The following is a 24280-nucleotide window of genomic DNA, read 5'->3' as shown; positions in this document are numbered from 1 at the left end:
TGATCCTGCAGCACAGGTTCAACATATACCTGTGCAGGGATTTTACGGGCTGTGATACCACGGCGGACTTCCAGCTTTTCAAATCCATTTCAGTCTGGTACTTTCCAGCCAGTCCATGATTGTCTGACGAGGCCTCCCTGGCGGTATCACTGCTCGCTGCTTCCATTTTGTGAAAAGACATCTTCTTCAAGTGTACGGAGTATCTACTACCTGACAGCCTGTCAGAGGACTCCATGTGCTGAGACAGCTCAATGCACCCTCATTAGTAAAACACCCAACGGACCCAAAGAAAACATTGTGCAACTGCAGAATAAGCGGAAAGACATGTTGAGACAAGCATTGGCCGTGCGGCCGTAAAAGCGAAAGTCATCGCGATCACTCTGAAAGCGAAAGTGATCGCCATGACGCGCTAAAGCACGCTAGGGATGCGCGCGCAGGGGAAGGGGCGGAGGCAGGGAGAAAGCAAGAGGAAAGACAGATGGTGCTGAAGGCTGGCGGTTCGCGCGTGCACGCTCGCATAACGCAAGCTTGTCGCCAGCCAGCAGCACTTTGAAAACTCACCTACTAAAGTCTCTCCGAGCAGCGCATGCGCACTGACTCAGCGGGACCTAAAAACTAAGAGCTCTTCGTTAAACGCACCTCATGCGAAAAACCACAATTTAAGTGATGAATCATGCAGGAGCTTAATCGTAAGGACAAAGATGATGAAGATAGAGCCACATGTATTCGAGAACCCGAAATTCCAGTGAATGAATCATGCGAAAGCTTCATCATAAAGAGTGCACAAAGAAAATAAGAACAGCGCCACATTTATAACAGAACTTATCCGTAGATACAGTGGATCAAACGTCATGAGAGTGTTATAAATAAGAATACTAGGTTTCTTTTAAATAAAAGCGTACACCTCTGCTAATTAAATGAATATTATTACTGAACTTAATAACTTGATGAATATAAATGTAATCTGCCTAATATTGTCAAATCTGCTGAAACATCAAAAAACAAATGACCAGCTCATAAGTAACAACTGAATTCCATCCTGTCAATAGAGTAGTGGCTGCAGAAGTGTTGCACGGTCAAAGGAATATTGGCCATGCACCAAGCACAGAAGTCGGCAGCACCACCCGTCAGGCTCAGCCATGGTTCTCCAGGCTTTATATTCTCCTCAGGAGGAAAATGGAAAGGAGGCCAGCTGCACACCAGCCCCATCCACATCACTCACTAGCGAGGAGGAGGGCACATTAGGGAGCTGCCAGTCTCCTCCTCCATGTTTGGCCATCACCGTAATCGCCAGGCCCCCCAGTGCAACCTGATCTCCCCTCCACACCGCAGGTGGATTCACAAACCTAGCGCTGAGGAATGTGGATGGGGTCCAATCACCATCAGTCTCTCATCCCCAGGCAGAAGGATCTCTTCAGGCCCACCCACCGCAGCAATTGCAGCCTGTGTGTCATGGCCCCACAATTCTTGCCTTGTGTAGGATGCTCTCGCAGGGATGGTGTGAATAACCTCCGCCGTCTCCCACCAAATCCCTTGTCTGACTAGTAAATACCTGACCGGGGTTGAGGTGAAGACCGGGGGAAGGAATCCTAAAGAAGGTGGTGTGTCGTCTTGGTGAGGGATCTGGTAATAGACTCCTTGGATCTTTACGTGGAAGGGTAAACCAACAGGTAATCACTATTGCCCTCAGTCATAGACACACACACACATACGCACTAAGGAGGAATGGAGGAAGGGACTATAGTCACCTGGAATCGATGTTCCAACGAAGAAGAGACAACAAGAGGAGGCACTCTTGCGCTGGATAGTGGACCAAGATACGGATACCATCAGAACACACAACGTATTTAAAAAGTGCGCTCCTGCGCTTTCTGTGGGGCGGCAGTAGAAGGGGAACCAAGAAGTGTCAAATAATAGGATGGGGAGATGCGCTTCTGCGCGTTGTGGAAATGTAGCAAGAAGGATGGTTCAAAGGCAAAGCACAAATGCGGTAACGCGCACCTGAGCTTACCGCGATGAGGAAAGAACTGGATATGCTCCCAAAGTAATAACAAGGGTGGTAATGCGCTCCTGCGCGTTGCAATCCCAAATGAGGTAACGCACCCCATCGCTTACCGCGATGAAGATAAACAAGATATGCCCCAAAGTAACAACAAGGGTAATAATGCGCTACTGCGCGTTGCAATCCCAAATGCGGTAACGCGCCCCAGCGCTTACCGCGATGAAGATAAACAAGATATGTCCCAAAGGAACAACAAGGGTAATAATGTGCTCCTGCGCGTTGCAATCCAAAATGCGGTAACGCGCCCCAGCGCTTACCATGATGTAGATAAAAAAGATATGCCCCAAAGGAACAACAAGGGTAATAATGCGCTCCTGCGCATTGCAATCCCACAATGCGGTAACGTGCCCCAGCACTTACTGCAATGAAGATAAAGTTCGCTGTCCTGGCTTGGCAACACGTGTTTGCCGTGGGGAGGAGGCTGGAAAAGAAAACAGCACGCCACGTTCCGGCGCACATTTTCTCCGTCTCGGGCAGTTCCAAGCAGCCTACCAAAACTGCCAGAGACTGGTAGGTGTGAGTGTCCAGACACGCTCCTACACGTCTCACCGTAAACTTCGCAATGTCTCATGCACACTCATACATACGGGTCGGAACGGAAACATGACACTGTGCTGCCCTCACCTGCTGTCATCTGTGCTCCTGGGCTACACCAATCATGCCTCTCCGGGCTCCTGTGGCTCACCACTGTCAATAGGCAGAAGTCTGACAGTTTCTCCAGTTGGATGCCGGCGACATTGTGATGCATTTCGGGCACCACAGTGACATTAAACTGCGGCCGCCATCTTGCAGCGCCAAGCAACACCCCCCGCAGGAAACACATATGCTTTTTGCAGGTAATAAATGCATTCTTTCTGCACGTTGGGTCTGTTTCTGCATCTTCTTAGAGCGGCTTAAACATAATCCCGTCTTAGTTCAGACACATATTTCTCTTTGGCTTAATGTTCTCATTATCAGCAGGGTTTTAAATACATGTGATGAGGTGAATGAACATCCTTCCACAGTTACATGCTTGAAAGGATAACGTCTCACTGCATGTAGTAGGACACTGGCTAATTTAAAATTGTACTTGTATAACTCACATCTTTCAACATCACACTTCTACTAACTCTGTACTTCACTAGTAGCCTGCCATCATAGCCCACTCATTGGGAGATACCACTGAATGAAAATTACAAGTAACATAAAATTATGATTGATTTTGAACATTCACTCAGGTTATATCTACAAGATGTGATAATAGTCAGCATTAACATCTTACATTTGCTAAAATACGCTTTATAATACTTGCATTGTACGTAAGACAGCGTCTCCCTGACATGTGTATCTAATCACGTCTGGCCATGTTGTGCTAAAATCTTTTCTTAATTTCTCCAGTTGTACCTAAAATAACTGTTATAATTTTTCTTGCTTTTATATTTTATTACTCTCAGCTATAATCACATGTATTATATCACCTTGTATCTTTCGGTGTATATGACAGAGTTATCACTGGGAAATGAGGTCTCTAATCTTAGAAATCTTTGAAAACCCAGCTGCCTAGGATCCGGCTAGGGACGTCCCTTGTTATCATGAGGCACTTCTTTACTGTAGTTTAGTAGTGCCAGGATCTCTGTTTCTGTTGGGTGCTTCAGCGTTATAATGTTTATAGAGTTTACCTTGGGTGAGATGAGGTACTCTCTTGTGTCTGCTTTATTGGTAGTCTTTCAAAAACACATGAAATAGAGAAAACAGATGTGAGGCCATCTCAAACTATGCATGGCAGCCGTTGCTGGTTTTCTCTATGAATGCAGTAAACCATTTTGTGTTCCGGTCTCTACCCTGAGCAGTCATGTTTAGTCTCTCACCTATGGACTGCAGTTTTCCTCTGCAGAGCCTCTCCTCTGTCCAGCTCTGGCCAACAAGACATTTCTCAGCCACCGACTTTCTTTCAATATATTGTTGCATTCTCAGCTTGGGGTTTCTTACTTTTTGTTCCAGTATTTTAAATACTTGTTTTTCTGTTTCACTACTTTGTTTGGCTCTTTTATCCTTCGATGTAAGGGCTATATATTAGGTCTAGTTGCAAGACTTTTGTGATAGATTAAGTGTTACATCTCTGTTTTCCATGGTGTACTACCTCTGTCTTATTGGACTATGTTAATCATGTCTGTAGGCCTTTCTGTGCAGAGCTATCACTGTAGTCAATCTTTCCCTCATGAGTATTTTATCGGCCCTTACATATAACAACTAATGAAATACTACACCAAAACCACTGGGTTTTTTCTTATGTGCCTTGTCTGATGCTTTCTTAGGTGTGATAGCTGATTGAAGACCTGTCCACATTCACTGCACGTGTACGGTTTTTCACCTGTGTGTATTCGCTGATGTTGTTTGACGGTTGATAAGTGTGTGAAATTTTTCCCACATTCACTGCATGTGTATGGTCTTTCTCCTGTGTGCACTCGCTGGTGGCTAGTTAGGTGGGAAGACCGATTAAATGCCTTTCCACATTCACTACAGCTGTATGGTTTTTCTCCTGTGTGTGTTTGCTGATGTGTCCGTAGGTTTGATGATTGAGTAAAACCTGCCCCACATTCATCGCACATGTAAAGCTTTTCACTTATGTGTATTCGCTGATGCTGTTTGAAGATTGAGAAGCATTGGAATATCTTTCCACATTCAGTGCAGATGTATGGATTTTCACTTGTTTGTATTCGCTGATGCTGTCTGAAGGTCGATAAGTGTGTGAAGCTCGTTCCACATTCACTGCATGTGTATCGTTTTTCTCCAGTGTGTGTTTGCTTGTGGACACTTAGCTCTGAAGACTGATTAAAGCGCTTTCCACATTCACTGCACATATAAGGTTTTTCTCCAGTGTGTGTTCGATTGTGAATCCTTAAAGCTGAAGAGTGACTAAAGCCCTGTCCACATTCACTGCACATATTAGGTTTCTCACCGGTGTGTGTACGCTGATGCTCTTTGAAAGTGGATGAGCATCTGAAGGTCTTCTGACATTCACTACAATTGTAAGGTTTCTCACCTGTGTGTATATGCTTATGCTCTTTGATGGCTGATAAGCGTCTGAAGTTCTTCTGACATTCACCACAGCTGTATGGTTTTTCACCTGTGTGAATACACTGATGCTCTTTGAAAGTTGATGAGTGTCTGAAGGTCTTCTGACATTCGCTACAACTGTATGGTTTTTCGCCTGTGTGTATACGCTGATGGATTATTAGATATGATGAACAAGTAAAGCTCTTAGCACATTCACTGCAGCTGTACAGGTATTCACCTGTGTGTATACGTTGATGGGTTATTAGATTTGATGAACAAGTAAAGCTCTTCCCACATTCATTACACCCATATGGTTTTTCACCTGCATGTATTCGCTGATGAGTTATTAGATTTGATGAACAAGTAAAGCTCTTACTACATTAACTGCACTTGTGTGGTTTTTCTCCTGTGTGTGTTTGCTGATGTCTTCGTAGGTTTGATGATTGAGTAAACCCTGCCCCACATACATTACACATGTAAGGTTTTTCAACTGAGTGTATCCGGTGATGCTGTTTCAAGGTTGATATGCTTCTGTAGCTCTTTCCACATTCACTGCACTTGTATGGTTCTTCTCCAGTGTGCATTCTCTGATAGGTTCTTAGATATGAAGGAGTACTAAAGCTCTTGCCACATTCACTACAGCGATATGGTTTTTCTTCTATCTGGGTTTATTGATGTCTCCTTAGAATTGATGAGCAAGTAAAACTTCACATTCAATGCACCTGTATGGCTGTCCGTCTGCATATTCGGTGCTGACATGCTTGATGTGACAGCTGATTAAAGTTCTTCCACTATCACTGCACATGTCTGGTGTTTCTCCTGTATGAACAAGATGATGCCGCTTTAAGTGTGATACTGGAGTAAAGTTCTCCTCACATTCAGTACAGCTGAATGGTCTTCCTACTGTGTGAGTTTGCTGAAGTGTTCTTGGAACGAACAAGCACGTAAAGCAATTTCAACATTCACTGCACCTCTATGGTTTTTCTCCTGTATGTGTTTATGTTGCATTAGGTTTGATAAACAATGAAAGTTCCTTTCACATTCACTAAAGTTGTATGGTTTTTCTCCTGTGTTTGGTATCTGATGGCACATTAGATATGAGAACAAACTACAGCTCTTTTCACAACTGCTCCATTTGTGTGGTTTATTCGCGTGTCTATTGTCTCTGGCTATACTTTACCTGGGAGAAGCATGTTGGCGCACATAACAATCTGATCCCCACACTAAACATTGTGTAGGGTGTGGATACATAGTTCTAGTGATTACCGTGATTGGATTATGTAAATGTCAAATACAAGCCCTGTAACAGCACAGACTCGGGAATCCACACGATTGATTTCATTTCACTTCTGAACCAACTGTTCATGTACGAGTTTCTCTATATTACATAGAATTCTGTTGTATCTGATTAATGGAGGCCTTAATCTCTGGCTCGTCCTTCCGCTATCTGGTAATTTTCGACTGCTTCTTTGTTATTTTTCTTCTTTTCAATTATTCTTAGAGTTGCTTTCTGTTAGATGTAAAGATTTGGAAATTACTAAAAGGGTAGTCAGCATATAGAAAGCAAAATCATGTATACATCATACTACCTATCAATACAATTTAAAATACACCGAACGAAAAATATTTAGAAAATACAATTGAATTCAATTATACTTATTTCGGATAAAAACATATCCATAAAAGAGGCAAGCACATACATAATCATAAGAGAGGCAAGCACCTACAATGTATATATATACACATAGTCATAAAATTATTAAAATCGCATAATTCTTCAGTGCATTACAGACTAAAAAATGCATTTAGACAGAATTCATTGAAATACGAGCTCTAACCGCAATTTTCAGAAATGTGCCCACACGGATTATCAATTCATTCTCGCCCAATTCGAGGAGCGTTTTATAGGCTTCTCTAAAATTAACATAAGATCTTTTTTTAAATAAGGGGAGCAAGAGTGATTTGGTATATTGCTCATAAAACCTACAAAAAGTGTAATAAAGTTTGGCCAGACTGCACATTATAGGGACAAGGAATAAGGTCAAGATTTACTCGAAACTCCAAAGGAAAGCATAGTAGATACTTGACAGTGCCAGCTCTTAGAAGAAACAGGAGGCCACACTCCCATCGACCCATTCGTTTACTCAAATAGCTGGGTACATATCGATTGTTCTCAATATTTAAGTACACAATTACGCTAGATATGTTGGACTGTGTGGCCAGTCTTTCCTTATTGTAGCACCCATACAGGGCCGCCCATCGCTCCTTTTTGTTTACAGTATCTAAATTATTCGGATTATCAAAAACATTTCCATAACTGATCCTGCATAAACTGGATCTTACCTCCGCTAGCCACGGGATTTCCATACCTTTCTCGCATTTAGAAAATACAAAAATCAAAAAGACATTGTCAAATGAATCTCCATTTGAAGTATTGAAGAATATCAAGGAATATTTCTAATATCAAAAGGATTGCTTTGACTATGATTATGACAAATAAAAATTAAACATTGAAGCTCTGAACAACACGTACCCCATACAGAAAGATACAAAAGACAAAATAAAAATAGGGCTATGTTATTTTTGAGATTATACAATTTGTAAATTCAAGTTTAAGAAAAAGTAAAAGCATGGTATGGTGTGGAATCAGCAGATCACTGCATTTCACAGCCAGATGTGAGTTCCAGTAACGCCCCTCTGCTCCCCATCACTCTTCTGAAGGTTTAATGCCACAGTACGTTTCCATCCAGCCCAAATCTGTATGGCTTCCTAGGGGCATGGCATGCCTGCAGTCATCACTATCAAAGGGGACACACTGCACTGGTTGTGTATTCTGTAGCAGAGTGCCCCAGCGCCTTCGCCTGGATAAGAAATGGCAGCACCAGGACCAGTTCCACCCATGTTGATGCTTCTGGTGTCTCGCCAAAGCAGTGCAGTTCTCTCTAGCCTCTCAGTGGCTGCTGTGAGTAATCTAACAGGCTTCCTTCTTAGCCCCTCGCTTTCACAGCAGAAGTGGATGCACTTGTTGAAGGGTAACCATATGAAGTGTTCTAACCCGTCCTTCTTGGGGATTAGGAAGTAAAGTGAGTATAATCCTGATACTTGATACCTCTTGTTTGCAGAGTTGGTGGTATTGTGGCGAGAGTTTGTGAATGCGAGGTGGAATATTGGGAGGATTGCTGGTAAGCTCCAGGCAATAACCATGTTGGATAATATCTAAAACCCATTTGTCTGTTGCTATTGACTGGCAAATGTGAGGAAACTGTTGTAATCTTCCCCAACAGGTTGTGGAAATATGGATTTTTATGATCAGTTATGTCCCCTATCTTGGACCCCAACGGTTTCATGTATAAATCACAAGTACATGTATGTTCCCTCCAGCTCCAGTTATGAAGACGCAAACACATGTGCGTCCACCGTCAACATGTCCTCTTTCCGATCCGCCATGAATGGGCCGGATATTCCATTCCTAAGTATGAAAGGCCACCGGCTTTATATGGTTTACTTATGCCATTTTACAGTCCAGGCAAGTAGGCCCTGAGTCTGCCATCAAGCCTTTTCTTCCCTTCTGCCTCTGAAAGCTCCAGTCTGAGCTCGCATCTGTATCCATGAACTTTGTCCTATTCCCTGCGCGGCTAACGGTGCCTGACATCAGCCTGTTGCCTGCCAAAAACTGTATTTCACCTTCGAGATTATCTGCTCCGCTCCCTACCCAATGCATTCCTGTCTAGTAGTTTAAGTAAACATCCTTCCAGCTACCGAGCAAAAGGCCCGGCTTCTCTGTCATTATGCAAGTAATTCATAGCCCTGTTACTATGGAAGATTTCTGCCCTCGCATCTAGTGTAGACACTTAGACGCTTGTACACGCACTAACAGTCAGTATAGTCAGTATAGAATAAGATTCTACTCTAAAAGACCTCTCTTTTGGATAACATAGTTCTTTAAACATAGGATGTTAGATATGATTTGGGATTAGGTTGACTTGACCCTCCAGACTTCTGTCGCCACATGTAGAGCTAAATGTCAAGTCCCCTTCACCCCCTAGTTGCACGTCAATCACACGTCATGCTGCTGCGCGCGCATTTCTGCCAAGTATTTCTGCTGACATTGCGAAATTCTTTCATGGAACCACCCTATTATGACATCATACCTGATGACGTTCTTTAGTTACACCCAGTTACACCCACTTTTGCTACGCATGTATGTTTTATCTTTGCTATCAATTGTTACGCCTCCTCCATCTGTTTCACTGTAATGCCTATTGTATTGATTGATTGATTGATGGGAAACTTATATAGCGCAGCTATCGCCCTACGGGCATCTTGGCGCTTTAGACTGAAGAACCATACCAAGAGGACAGAAGAGGAGCAGGGGGAGCGAACCGGGTTAGATTTTGGGATAGAGCCAGGTTTTAAGTCCCTTACGAAATTCAGTTAGAGAGTTACATTGTCTCAGATTCAGAGGAAGCTTGTTCCACATACCGGCAGCTACTACACTGAAGGCCCTTCCACCTACCCTGGAGCGTTTGAATCTCGGGACTGTCAGCAGGCCTGCAGTAGAGGAACGAAGCTGTCTGATTGGCAGATGACGGACAAACTTGTCCTGCATCGGGGCTGGGCCCAGTCCGTGCACTGCTCGGAAGGTCAAACACAGAGACTTAAAAGAGACCCTCTCCTTGACAGGGAGCCAGTGTAGGTCCCTCAGTGCTCCAGTGGCCGACGAACTGCGACGCCGATCGAGCACTAATTTAGCTGCTGCTGACTGTATCCTCTGCAGTCCCTGGAAGATGTGCTGCGGAGCCCCCAAATAGAGGGAATTGCAGTAATCAAGCCTGCTTAAAACCGTACTGCGTACTACCATAGCTCGTGACTCCCTGGGGAGTAGGGGTAGAATACTTCGAAGTAGTCGCAGCAGAGCGAAGCAGACTGAGGTGGTCTTACTAGCCTGGGATCCCATTTGAAGGTCATCATCAAGGATCACCCCAAGATTGCGTACCTTACTGACCGGTTTTAGGGGATCTTCCTCTGGAGAGAGTCTAAATTCAGAAGGTAGATGTTTTGGAATCCTAGTGGGAGAGCAGAAAACCACCTCAGTTTTACCACTATTGAACTGGAGAGAATTCCTTCTGAGCCAGTCCGTGGTCTGCTTCATGCATTGTAGGAACTGCTCCATAGGTAGTGCATCATCCCCTTCCAAGGAGAAGGCCAGCTGCGTGTCGTCAGCGTAGTTCACCAAGCTGACGCCAAAAGATTTAATTAGAGGGAACAGGGGCCGTAAGTAGATGTTAAAAAGGATGGGACTAATGGCAGATCCCTGCGGCACCCCGTGTGCAACTGGAAACCGACTAGAGGAGAAAGGGGTCATGGTGACTACCTGCTGTCTGCCTTCTAGGTAGGATTGCAGCCATTGCAGCGCTCTTCCTTTAACACCTATCTGCCTTAGTCTCTCCACCAGGACTGGATGGCTCACCGTATCGAATGCTGCCGACATATCGAGGAGCACTAAAATCATGGCATTCCCGTTGTCGGCACGCATTCGAAGATTATCTAACATGGTGACCAGAGCTGTTTCAGTCCCGTGGCCAGGACGAAAGCCGAACTGATCCCTATCAAGCAGGAAATTCTCCTCCAGGAAGCAAGACAGTGTCTTGCTTACCGATTTTTCGAGAATTTTCACCGGGTAGGGCAGGAGTGAAATAGGCCTAAAGTTAGCAGGTACCAAAGGGTCCAGGTTAGGTTTCTTAATCAGTGGGGTTACCACTGCTAATTTCCAGCAGTCTGGAACCGATCCATCCATCAGGGACTGATTGCAAATCATTCTCATCCAAGGGAAGGTGTTACGCCCATGTAGTTTCCAGACTTTATGGGGGAAAGGGTCTAGAGGAGAGCCAGAAGACACGCTTTCTATAAGACTATCAAAAGCCTCTTGAGAGAGTGGTTGGAAGCTGTCTAGAGCCGCGGTTAGCGAAGGGTCTGCGTCGGCCAGGCTGGTTATTTCCTCAGAGCCTTCCTGAGTAAAGTCATGTAATGTGTTGACAATGTTAGCAATTTTCTCCTGGAAGAAGGAGGCGATTTCATTGCACAGGGCTTGTGAGGGAGCTACTCTATTGTTCATACAGTCCGGAGAAGAGAGATCACGGACTATCTTAAAAAGGGCTTTTGTCCCGTTGGAAGCCTGGGTAATGGAGCTCGCATAGAAATCTGCCTTAGACCTCAGGATCAGAGCTTTGTATTGTAATTGAATCAGACGCAGGTCTGTCTTGTCGTCTTCGGCGTAATTTCTTCTCCATTTCCTCTCTGCTTGCCTTCGGGAGAGTTTAAGTTGATGCAGCTCCTCATTGTACCAAGGTGCTGATCTAAAAATGATTACTTGTCAATAAAGTAGCGTTCTTCACTTCCTGAACCTTCGTGGTGATGGAATATGGAGCTCCTCAATTTAAATTGATTCTGGAATAAAGCCCGTTCCGAACCTCTAATACCACGGATTCTGCCTCTTATTTTACTGAGCTATTGTTATAGATTTTCCGCATCAAATTAAGTTCCGGTAATGAAATTATTTACCACATAAATGGCGCCCGAACAGGGACACTTTCTCATCTCACGCGCCGGCGGTGCGTTGCAGGCCCGGTCTCCTGTCACAGCTGGACGGACAACAACGCGTACCCACAGGATTTCCTGTATCTCCCTCCTGCCGAGCGGGGGTAACTGAGGCTGCGATCAACACCCAGACGAGGCGGTGAGAAGTGCGAAGTATCCCGACCAGAGCCTAGCTGAGAGAGCAAGATCCGAGGTATACAGAGGCCCACCAGTTTCCGAAGTTTCCGAAGTTTCGAGTCGAGTCCAGTCCGGTTCAAGTTCAGTTCAGTTCCGAGGCCTTCCGTTCCGAGCTACCCGGTGAGTACCATTATCGGGGAGGCGTTCTGACGTGCACATAGTTTGTGCCGGTCAAGACGGGTTTGGGTACACAAATCCGGTCTGCACTGTTTCAGCAGTGTATCTGTACTGTTTAGCAGTATATCAAGTATGTCTAGTATATAATTCAGAATTACCTAGTTAGTATCGAGTATTATGCTTAGTGACTAGTTCCCTAATTGGCCATCATTGTTTATTTTCATTAAATGTTAAATGTTAAAATGTTTTAAATACGTTCTGTATATTGTGGTGTGAATGACTGTTCATTATTGTGTTTTATGGTATTAAACGTGTTCAAAATTAGGTATCAGATCAGTTCTCAATATGCCGCTCTTTTCGAAATTAAGACAGATCAAAACTAGAAAAGGGGTACTCGAAGAAGCTGTTCCCATTCCTCCTAGGGACACTCCAGGGTACTTCATGTATCATAAACATGGCCTAGACGCCATATTATTTCTTGATCTATGGGTAGACTACACCAAGGAATTACCAGAAAGTCAGAGGTGGCCCGCAGCTGGGACCTGGGATGCAGATTGCATTATGAAAGTAGAAGAAGAATTATGGAAAAAGAAAGCTAGACAGTCACAGAAAGATGCCATTGAATTATGGCGTAAAGAATCATATAGACGCACAGAGAAAGCGCTCAGACAGGAAGAGAAAAGTAAGGAGAATTCAAATAAAGTTCGAGAAAATGTATTAATTGAAGAGGGTACTCGAGTAAAGTCAGAACAAACAGACAGACAAAGAAATGCCCTTGTGAATGGTATGTATCCTCTTCTGGCCGAAGGATTACCTAAGGCTACTCCGGAGATACCAAGAGACTTGCCACCCCCATTATTTCCGATAAAAGCACATCCCAAAGGGCATCCCAGAACCGCAGAAGATGTTTTTCTTTCCTCTTATTTAGACGACGCAGCTCCCGAGTATGCTAATGCTGCGCCACATAGACCGCCTGCCGAGGGGGTTCAACGCCAAGACCCTCCTTCGTCTGTACCTCTGCAACAGCAAACTCCGACACAAGTTCCGGCAAGCACATCTGTTTCTACATCCGCATCCACACCTATGGTTGCTATATCCCGTTCAACGAATCCTTTCACATCCAGCACCCCAGGTGGTGCTACCGGAGGTGCATCAAGCATTTTTTCCACGCCACCCAGAACAAATAAACTTTCCTTTCAAGAATTAGCCCATCAACGTACGCCCAAACTAGTAACTCCCAACACGCTCAAGGAACTTCTAATAGATTGTAGATATGACCCTGTGCCCGGAAAAGGGGACGAAATGATGCTGGCATCATTACGTATCCGACGAGCTGCAATATATTTAGGGAAGCTACCAGGAATGACTACACATTTAGAAAATATATATCACTTTGTTCAGTCAGGGCGAGACCCTGAGAGTATTAACAGAGCCATGGAGTACCAAAAAGTGGAAATACAGGGGGAACTGTTACGTTTCCTCATAAACTGTGTGATCAGAAATCAAGATCAACCAGGGGTAAATCCGGAAGAAATGCAAATTCTTACCACATGGGGTAAGAATATATCAGAGGGGAGACACGATAAACGATCATGTATAGTAGCTATGAGCCGAAAGATCCGCAAAGAAATAGAACGAATACACGAGGAAAGATTAGCAGTAGACGAACCAGAACAAACCGAGGACGAGGAAGAATTAGAACTGCCCACAGGACAGTTAGAAACCATGGCCTATGTAGGTAGAGGAAGATCTTGCAATAATACTAGATGCTTTACTGATCCGATATGTCCGATACGTCCAGATAATAACAGAAAATTCCAAACTCCTATAATAAATATAAGGTCCCCCGAACATTCATTCCAAGCCGCTGACAAATTACTCCGAGAACGAAGGGGTTATCATATACTCGATTCTATGGACGAACAAGAATTAGCCAGGTCAGCCGTTCACTGGGTTGATAGTCCTGGAAAATATGGTGATGATACACTAGCACATACGTTTTTGAACCTCGCCCCAGATGAACAGCGTTTAGCTGGTATCTATATGATTCAACAACTCCTTATATTATATAAAAGCCAACACTCCGATCCTGGCCCCTTACCTGATATATTGACTGAATTACTCACGAATAAATGGAGAGGTTCCGGTACTAAGCTAATTAGAGAAATACTAGAATCCAGAAAGCAGTACATCCTTTTTGTATGTCCTGAACATGTCTCACTGCCCATCAAGGAAAGAACAACGTATTACATGGATAGACAGAATCCCTTACGCGAAGTACACCCGATAAAGGGTGATGACAATGAGTTTAAACGTGTGTTTGTCTACACACCCATATCCAAAATAGAACTATTAGAAATGAAGAAAGTGGTACCCAGTCATGATAAAGACCCAGCGGGTTTCCATCGTGAAATTAAAGATATGTTACTCATGGGAGAATATACCTACCCCGACATTATGACAATATTAAAGGTATTAATGCCTGCGGGCATTTACGAAAAACTCAAGGAAAAGGATTGGGAGGTGGGAGACCAGAAGATAGATTGGACAGCATTAGAAAACTAAGAAAAAGCTCGAGGTCCAGGTTCAGGGCTCGGGGACAAGATCAAAGCACTACCAGGTCTACTAGTACAGGTACTGCCACGTTTATTAACTACGAAAAAGGAAGACTGGGGTGCAATCTCAGCCTGTAAACAAAAATCAGATGAAGACACTAGTGATTTCTATTCCCGATTTGAGAAATGTTTTGGTATAAATAGTGGAATAAAAGCAAGTAGCGAGTCGTATCCACATCTGTTTGTGACAAAATTGGTTGAAAATGCCTTGCCCCAAGTTAAGAATAGAGTATTGAAGTTCGAGAGTACCTGGCAAGGTAACACTCCGTCACAAATGTTACAAATGCTACAGTACCATCACAATAGAATTAGAGAAGAACAAGAACATGAACATAGACGCATGAAGGACACGAAAATGAAAATGCTAGTTTCCCAGACAGTTCCAGCTGACGGTCATAAGAAGGGTATAACACAGTCTAGTGTTTCAACAGGTCCTGTAAAAGGGACATGTAACTATTGTAAACAGCCAGGTCATTATGTACACGATTGTCCCGTTTTAAAACATAATATCGCCATAGGTAACACAAAAGAAAGACCAAGACCACTTAGACAGGATCAGAATCAACAAGGAACTCCGCAGCATGCACAGTCCATGCCAGCTCCGCAACAGTCTATGCCAGCTCCACCACCGCAGCCTATTGCTGCCACACAAACAACGACCCGACAGATGTATCAGACCGCACAGTATGACTATCCTGATTATCAACGATACTCATGAAACAGCCTAGAGAGGGAAGTTGGCTTACCCCTTATTGAGGTCCCTGTAGATCAAGAAGGACCTTATGTGCACAGTGAACTATTAGGCCAAGATAGAAAATTCTTACTTGATACAGGGGCAAGCCGAACAACAATAAAACGTAGTGAAGTTCCAGGGGCACCCCTCTCAGGCTCACAGAATATTTCCCTTGGCTTTTCAGGAAAACCTATCATTAACGAAGTAACACAGCCTCTTCCACTTACGATTGGTCCCTTGACACGAACTACAGATTTATTACTTACCAAATCATGTCCAGAAAACTTGTTAGGCATAAAAACTTTGAAAGCTCTAGGAGCTATTATATGTTGTTCTCCGGAAGGAGTAAGATTGTTTTTACGTGATTTCAAAGGGCACTACGTGTCCCGAGACATGGATCACCGACTACAGACTTTACCCACACATTTATGGGCACAAGGCCCTACAGATGTTGGTTGCATGAACATTACACCATATCGAGTCACACTAAAGGCAGGAGTGGTACTTCCACGAATGCGACAATACAAGTTACCCCCAGATGCTGTAGTGGCTTTACTACAAATCATTGACGAGCTTATTACCCAAGGAGTGGTTGTGGAAACTGACTCCAATGTATGTAATTCACCGATAATTCCGATTCTTAAACGAACCGATCCAACAGCCCCGCCAGTATATCGATTGGTTATTGATCTGCGCGAATTAAATAAATGCATAGTACCACAATACCCCGTAGTCCCAGACATTTCTTCATTACTGACAGCCATTGATTCCGAAGCAACATTCTTTACTGTAATTGATCTCAAGAATGCCTTCTTCAGCGTCCCAATAGATCCGGAAAGCCAATACTTGTTCGGATTTAGTTTAAATGGACGAAGCTTTAAATTCACACGCGCACCTCAAGGATTTACAGAAAGCCCCAGCATTTATAGCCAAGCACTGAAACGAGAACTCGACAGTATCCACATGCCAGTAAACACTGCCCTGCTTCAATACGTCGATGATCTGCTGATCACCGCTAGAAGCGAACCTGAATGTGAAAAAGCCTCACTGACGGTTTTACAATTTTTGGCCGAAAAGGGGCACAAGGTGTCCCCTTCTAAGCTGCAATTCTGTGTCCAGCGAGTTGTTTACCTTGGTCACTCGCTGTCCAAGGAGGGAAGGCAGCTTACATCAGATCGCATCCAGTTAATTGCAAATATGCCAATACCCAAGACACAAAAGGAGGTGCGGGCTTTCATAGGCCTCACTTCATATTGTAGGCAGTGGATCCCTCAGTATGCATTTCTAGCGAAACCACTCATTCAATTGACAACACAGGAGGCAGCCACATCGACTGTTCTCCCTTGGACTCAGGAACATACACAAGCTTTTGAAAGCCTAAAGAAAGCCTTATGCCAAGCACCTGTTTTAGCAACACCATGTTACAATAAACAGTTTACACTCTTCGTTACAGAACGCGAAGGTACTGCCTTGTCAGTACTCACACAGGAACAAGCAGGATCACACAAACCATGTGCTTATTTTTCTAGTACATTAGATCCCGTAGCTCAGGCTTTGCCTGCGTGCCTGAAATCAGTAGCAGCAACAGCTTTAGCAATCAGACAAAGCGATGCCATAGTATTAGGACATCCATTGACAGTACAAGTACCACATGCAGTAGAGGTTCTCTTGAACCGCACACAAACACAACACTTGACTATAGCACGACTCACTGGTTACGAATTAACATTGTTTCAGCCACATATAGAAATCAGACGTTGTAGTACATTGAATCCTGCCACACTGTTACCTCTAAATGGAACAGACCCACTAGCACATGATTGTATTGAAGTTATCACTATCACGACGAAACCCAGACAAGATTTGACAGACGTCCCATTGTCAGACCCAGACCTGACGTTGTATGTAGATGGTTCATGTATGAGAACAGGTACAGGAGAGCTAGTGGCCGCTTACGCAGTCACAACAGACACTGAAATCATTGAAACAAATTGCATAAATACCTTGTCAGCTCAAGCAGCAGAGCTCATCGCTCTGACACAAGCCTGTATTCAAGCCACAAATAAAAAAGTCAACATATACACTGATTCACGTTATGCATTCGGAGTTGTACATGACTTCGGCGTGCTGTGGCGAGAGAGAGGTTATTTAACTTCTCACGGTGCCCACATTCAGCACGGACCCCTTATTCATGCCTTATTAGATGCAATACATCTACCCACTGCAATATCAATTATGAAATGTAAAGCTCATACGAAAGTTACTGATATCATTTCTCAAGGCAATGATCTAGCTGACAGAACAGCTAAACAGACTGCTCAAACTCAAACATCCGACATGACAAAGACAATAGTCCCGACACCAACACATTGCATGACGGTTAAGGATCCCGCTCTTGACGTAATCGACATACAGACACATGCTACACCAGATGAAATAAAGAAATGGACTGCATTAGGAGGGATCCAAACGGATCAAGGATGGATGACGAAGGAAAAATCTGTGTGGTTCCTTCCTGATTCAATGGTCCAAGTCGTTATTAACACTGTACATAGTCCAGCACATCTAGGAGAAAAAGCTATGCTAGACAGCATTCAACACATTTGGTTCAACAAACATTTACGAGCAGCAGCTAAACAAAAAGTCCGTACCTGTATGATCTGTTGTCAGTATAACCCAGGTAAAAGCATTCCCGTAGAACAGGGTGGATTTCAGCCTCCTGATCACCCTTTTGAAGTCCTCCAGATGGATTATATCCAGATGGAACGATGTCGAGGATTCAAATATGTTCTCGTAGTTGTCTGTGCTCTTTCCCGTTGGACAGAGGCATACCCGGTTTCAGATTACACTGCTCCGACTACTGCCAAACAGTTGGTTCGAGAATTCTTCCCACGGTACGGTTTACCACGTGCTGTCTACTCAGATAACGGCCAGCCGTTCTCATCCGAATTAATGAAACACGTTTCACTTTTGTTAGGCTATCAGTGGAAATTTCACTGTGTCCGACACCCCGAGGCAGCAGGTCTCGTGGAACGACATAACCAGACCCTGAAAATTAGATTGTCCAAAATCTGTAGAGAGAAAGGTGTCGACTGGGTAGTAGCCTTACCCGTTGCACTCTTTTACATGAGAATGGTAGCACACTCTCGAACAGGGCTATCCCCGTATGAGGTGATCTTTGGCAGACCACCAAATATGTGGGGGACGCCTATACCACGCAAAATAACTGATATTGACTGTAATATGCTGACAGATTACTTGGCTTCCTTGATGTCTGCACTACAATCTTGTCGTTCACAGGTAGCTGCAGCCTTTCCCGACAACACCGAGGTGAAACCCCATGACGTAATTCCAGGAGATTTAGTTTTAGTGAGGAACTTTGACCGGAAGTCACAGCTGGATCCTAGGTGGAGATCGCCTCAACTCGTATTGCTAACGACGAGGACAGCCGTGAAGATCGAAGGTCGAAAAGGCTGGATACATTCAAGTCATATCAAGAAATTTCATGGACTACCGTCAGACGTAAACGACACACCTTGCGTGTCTTCTCCAATTGACTCAAAACTTCCTTTGGTTGAACTGAATAACCATGAACAATACAAACTAAAACTTAGGTCTAACAAGTCAGGCAATTTGATTGTTTAAGTCCTCTCCAAGGTGAATCGGTCGAATTTGTCTCTGACATGTATCCCTTAGACCTGTATAAAGAAAGAAACAGAAGGATAAAGTTGAAACAACATGCGTGCTGTAAATCACTGCGTAGTCATTGCACAGTGACGTTATTAATTTTGTTTTTCTTAAGTCTTTTAATAATTACTGCAAGTATATTGTTGCACATATATTATCCTATTTCTAGACATGTTTACAATGTTACTGCCGAACATTCTTTTAGTGAATTACCTCCGCATGAGTTGTCTTATAGATTTGCGCTGCGCAATAACACTTTTATTAGTATGTTACATCATTCCCATCAGGTTAGCAATGCTACAAATTGTTGGATATGTGGTCGACTCCCTCCCTATCAGAACTATAAAGGAATTCTACCTCTCTTTCCATACCCGTTCACACACAACGGCTCCTGTGGAGCATGGTTTAGCTTAATTAATTCCCTAGATTCGAATTCTGCAGTTTACCAGAATAACTGGGTATGGGGAAATCTGAACTTAGTTTTACTCAGAGTCTGTCACCCTAACAAGGAGGGACTTCCCAAAAGAACAGGAACTGATCTAGAAAATGAAGTATATGGATTAGGTAATTTTACGCTTAATCTCATGATCCTGAATGTCGAATCCGAAGCTACTCCAATTTTGCCCGCCATGTCAGTATTTCCAGTTAAAGGTGAATTATGTGTAAGAAAGAATGGTTCCTTACATATGGGCCATAGTAGATGCACCACTGTAATAGAATTTAGTGATCAAGGCAAGTCTACATTTAGAGCTTCCCGCCATTCCTACTTCATATGTGGTCAGACGGCATACATACGTTTGCCACTAGATTGGGATGGTACCTGCTACATCGGATTCCTTTTGCCACCTGTTTTCCTAGCTCCTCCTGATTATCACAGAAACACTCATTTAGTACACAATAGAGAAAGGAGAGATCTCCCAATAGCCGATTACACTGAGACAGCATGGGAAAAATACACAGATTTCAATAAAGGTCTCTTTCCCTATATAGGTACAGTTACCAATAGTAAGCTGATACGTAGATTAACCAGAACCCTTGAAGCAGTAGTGAACGAAACTATTTCCGCCTTAGGCAATTTAACAGAAGAGCAGTCTGCTATGCGGATTGTTGTGCTTCAAAATCGTCTTGTCCTTGACGTCATCCTGGCCGATAGGGGCGGAGCTTGTAGGGTCATCGGATCAAGTTGTTGCATTTTCATACCAGAAAATTCGCCATCTGTATATAAAGCCATAACTCGCCTTCATAAGATTGTAAGCCAGATACACCAGAATCCAGGCACTTGGACTTGGTCCAGTTGGTTTTGGAGTGTATTATCTACCTTTGGATGGAAGGTCCTATCCTTCCTAGGTATTGGCTTCCTCATATTATTCAGTTGCTGTCTATGCCTACAATGTGGACCAGCGATTTGTGGTCTGTGTGCCACATCGTGTATTCCACCACCAAGATTTCATTCATTCCAGAAGAAAAAAGAAGAACAAATGATGCTATATGAACAGATCGATGGATTGATGAAGATTGATATCTCTTGACGGGCAAGTAGGGGACAAGGAGGGAATGTGGAAATATGGATTTTTATGATCAGTTATGTCCCCTATCTTGGACCCCAACGGTTTCATGTATAAATCACAAGTACATGTATGTTCCCTCCAGCTCCAGTTATGAAGACGCAAACACATGTGCGTCCACCGTCAACATGTCCTCTTTCCGATCCGCCATGAATGGGCCGGATATTCCATTCCTAAGTATGAAAGGCCACCGGCTTTATATGGTTCACTTATGCCATTTTACAGTCCAGGCAAGTAGGCCCTGAGTCTGCCATCAAGCCTTTTCTTCCCTTCTGCCTCTGAAAGCTCCAGTCTGAGCTCGCATCTGTATCCATGAACTTTGTCCTATTCCCTGCGCGGCTAACGGTGCCTGACATCAGCCTGTTGCCTGCCAAAAACTGTATTTCACCTTCGAGATTATCTGCTCCGCTCCCTACCCAATGCATTCCTGTCTAGTAGTTTAAGTAAACATCCTTCCAGCTACCGAGCAAAAGGCCCGGCTTCTCTGTCATTATGCAAGTAATTCATAGCCCTGTTACTATGGAAGATTTCTGCCCTCGCATCTAGTGTAGACACTTAGACGCTTGTACACGCACTAACAGTCAGTATAGTCAGTATAGAATAAGATTCTACTCTAAAAGACCTCTCTTTTGGATAACATAGTTCTTTAAACATAGGATGTTAGATATGATTTGGGATTAGGTTGACTTGACCCTCCAGACTTCTGTCGCCACATGTAGAGCTAAATGTCAAGTCCCCTTCACCCCCTAGTTGCACGTCAATCACACGTCATGCTGCTGCGCGCGCATTTCTGCCAAGTATTTCTGCTGACATTGCGAAATTCTTTCATGGAACCACCCTATTATGACATCATACCTGATGACGTTCTTTAGTTACACCCAGTTACACCCACTTTTGCTACGCATGTATGTTTTATCTTTGCTATCAATTGTTACGCCTCCTCCATCTGTTTCACTGTAATGCCTATTGTATAAAAATGATTACTTGTCAATAAAGTAGCGTTCTTCACTTCCTGAACCTTCGTGGTGATGGAATATGGAGCTCCTCAATTTAAATTGATTCTGGAATAAAGCCCGTTCCGAACCTCTAATACCACGGATTCTGCCTCTTATTTTACTGAGCTATTGTTATAGATTTTCCGCATCAAATTAAGTTCCGGTAATTAAATTATTTACCACAAGGTGATGAATGGTCGGGGGGGGGGGGTACTAGCAAGTCACTGCTTGTTAGTGAACTGAGAGGTGTGGGTTGGTGTACGTCTACCTCTTCCCTTAAAAGTGTTACCTCTGTAACCCTCCTTGTAGAATCCTCTAGAGGGGGATGATTGTGTTTGTGTCTTGTATGAAGACGCGGCCACGTCTGTGGAATTAGTTTTGGAACCTGCTCTGTAAAAGGAGCAACCAAAGGATTCTCTGGTGGAAGGAGACTGAAGTGCTCCCAGACATTTTGCCACTTCGGTATCCTTTTTCATCTTTTCAAGGAATTTGTCTATTTGAGGCACAAACAGGTGTTCCTTATCAGAGGGTGCATTAAGAATGGTTTGCTGAACTTCTGGTTTGAAACCAGAAATTCTGAGCCATGCATGTCTTCTTAGCAGTATTCTAGTATTGATCCCTCTAGCTGCAATATCTGCAACATCTAATGCACACCTGATAGATGAATTTGAAATAAGTTTACCTTCCTGTACTATTTCCTGCCCCCTGTTTTTGTGTTCTTCTGGGAGATATTAAAATAATTCTTCCATGTTCTGATTGATTGATTTCATCCCAGTGAGCTCTATTATATCTGGACAACAGACCTTACATATTAGCTATGCACCAATGGTTGGCTGATTGATCAGCTACTCTCTTCCCTGATGCATCTATCAGCTTGGATTCTTTATCTGGAGGTGGTGCCTTTCTTGATGTCTGTGAGTTTGCCCTCTTACGGGAATGAGAGACCACCAAAGAATCCAAAGGCAACTGACCCCTAATACAAACTGGGTCAGATGGTGGGGGTTTATATTTTTGTCCACCCTAAGTGTTAGTATGCATGCTCTAACTGGGTCTTTAAAAATATCATTCGTATGACTCATCATCCCTTTCAACATAGGCAACATTTGTGTTGATTTGTGTTGTTCTGTGTATGTTTCCTAAGGTTTCGAATAGGAAATCCTCTTCTAGGGCTTCTATGTGTAAGTGTACTCCATGATAATTGGCTGACCTAGCGATCAACTTCTGATATGCAGTATTATCGTCAGGAGTAGAAGGTTTTGCGGGGTATAGATCAGGGTCTGTATCTTGAGGTGGATCTATATTACAGTCATCCCATGGATCAGTTGGTGGCTGATTATAATTATCATCATCATCTCTTAAATCAGGATTCGTGTTAGGCGAGCCTGATGGTGTAATGTGTACAGGATCTATATCTGGTATAATGGGCATTGGTGAAGATGGTGGAGGGGTTTGAGGAATGTTAATAGGGCTGGTAGCCATGTCATTTTTCTTCTTCAGAGGGATTTTGTATTCAGTGTCTGCCTTACTGTTTGAAGGTATTACTGGTTTAGCTGTTGTGTGTCCAGTATCAGGATTTATATGAATCTTTTGTTTGGGATCCAGCTTCTCTCATTTTTTACAAAATCGGCTCCAGTGGTTTTAAGGGAGCGTCTTTTTGTTACGATGCTGAAATTTTCGGTGCTGATCTGGATTTGTCTTTTTTATCTTTCAGGTCCACAATGTTTCTGAACCGAAGAGGTATTGTCTCAGCTCAGTGCTGAGCCCGAGGGCAAGGCACTGAAAGCAGTCTCTTAGTGCTGACTATGGCCAACAGGCAGTGGTGGAAGGAAGTTTGGGAGGCAAAAGAGCTTTATTACTCATGGCACCCTGTCCTGCTGGAATTTCTTCGGACTCCAACTCAATCTCCAGATCCGAGTCCGATTCTTGGATAGAGAAGGCCTCCTCCTCTACTATGGAACGGAGTGGTAGTCGACTGACGCGACTAGGCCCGAAGGACGCCAATGATGTCTTCTATACCAAAGACAGAGAGTTTTCCTATTTTTTCAAAATGTAGAGAATGGTGAGACGTGTACGAAACAATACCGATGAAGGTACAGTGGGTTGCGCACCAAGAGGATCCTAGAGAATGGTTTCACACTGGAGCGCTGCAAACCACGTCCGACCCCGATGGAGGAAAGAAACAATCTAACAATGGAGTCAATGCTCCTGCGCACTATCACCGAAAGGGGGAGTCACCTTACCACGTGACTGGAAAAGACTTCTTTGAAGAAAAACAACTTGCAAACATCCGGACCCACACTAGATGGCAGGAGTATGCAAAGCATGTACATCTACAGAACACATGCCTCGAACATAAGCTTAGGGTCATGATGAACCACAAGTGATCTAGAAGCGGTTTCACTGAGGACCACCACTGCTCCAGGAGTCATGAAATCTAGTCCTACTGTACAAAAGTCAGAACCGCTACAGGAAATCCCTTACCTTAAAATACTGTGGCAGCCCAACCCAGCTAATATTTTCTACTTTGCACCTTCACTCCTGGAAACCCAATCATCAGCAGTGTGGGGCTTCAGCAAACACAAATTTAGAAGATTGTGGTGTCAGAAGTGCCTGCCGACTACTGTTTCTACAAACCTTCACACCGTCGCAACAGCCAGTGTTCACTTCCCAGCAGGTCTTGTGTCTACAGACTGTTC

General features: G+C 43.7%; 1 pseudogene; it reads right to left on the bottom strand.

Moving 5' to 3' along the window:
- Positions 1-4302: 4302 nt before the first annotated feature.
- LOC146783120 (uncharacterized) lies at positions 4303-23063 on the bottom strand (annotated as a pseudogene).
- Positions 23064-24280: the final 1217 nt, after the last annotated feature.

This window comes from Triturus cristatus, chromosome 12, assembly GCF_964204655.1.
Source record: "Triturus cristatus chromosome 12, aTriCri1.1, whole genome shotgun sequence".
In the NCBI taxonomy this organism is placed as follows: domain Eukaryota; kingdom Metazoa; phylum Chordata; class Amphibia; order Caudata; family Salamandridae; genus Triturus; species Triturus cristatus.
Note: the sequence above shows the minus strand (reverse complement) of the source record. Positions and strands in the feature narration are given on the sequence as shown.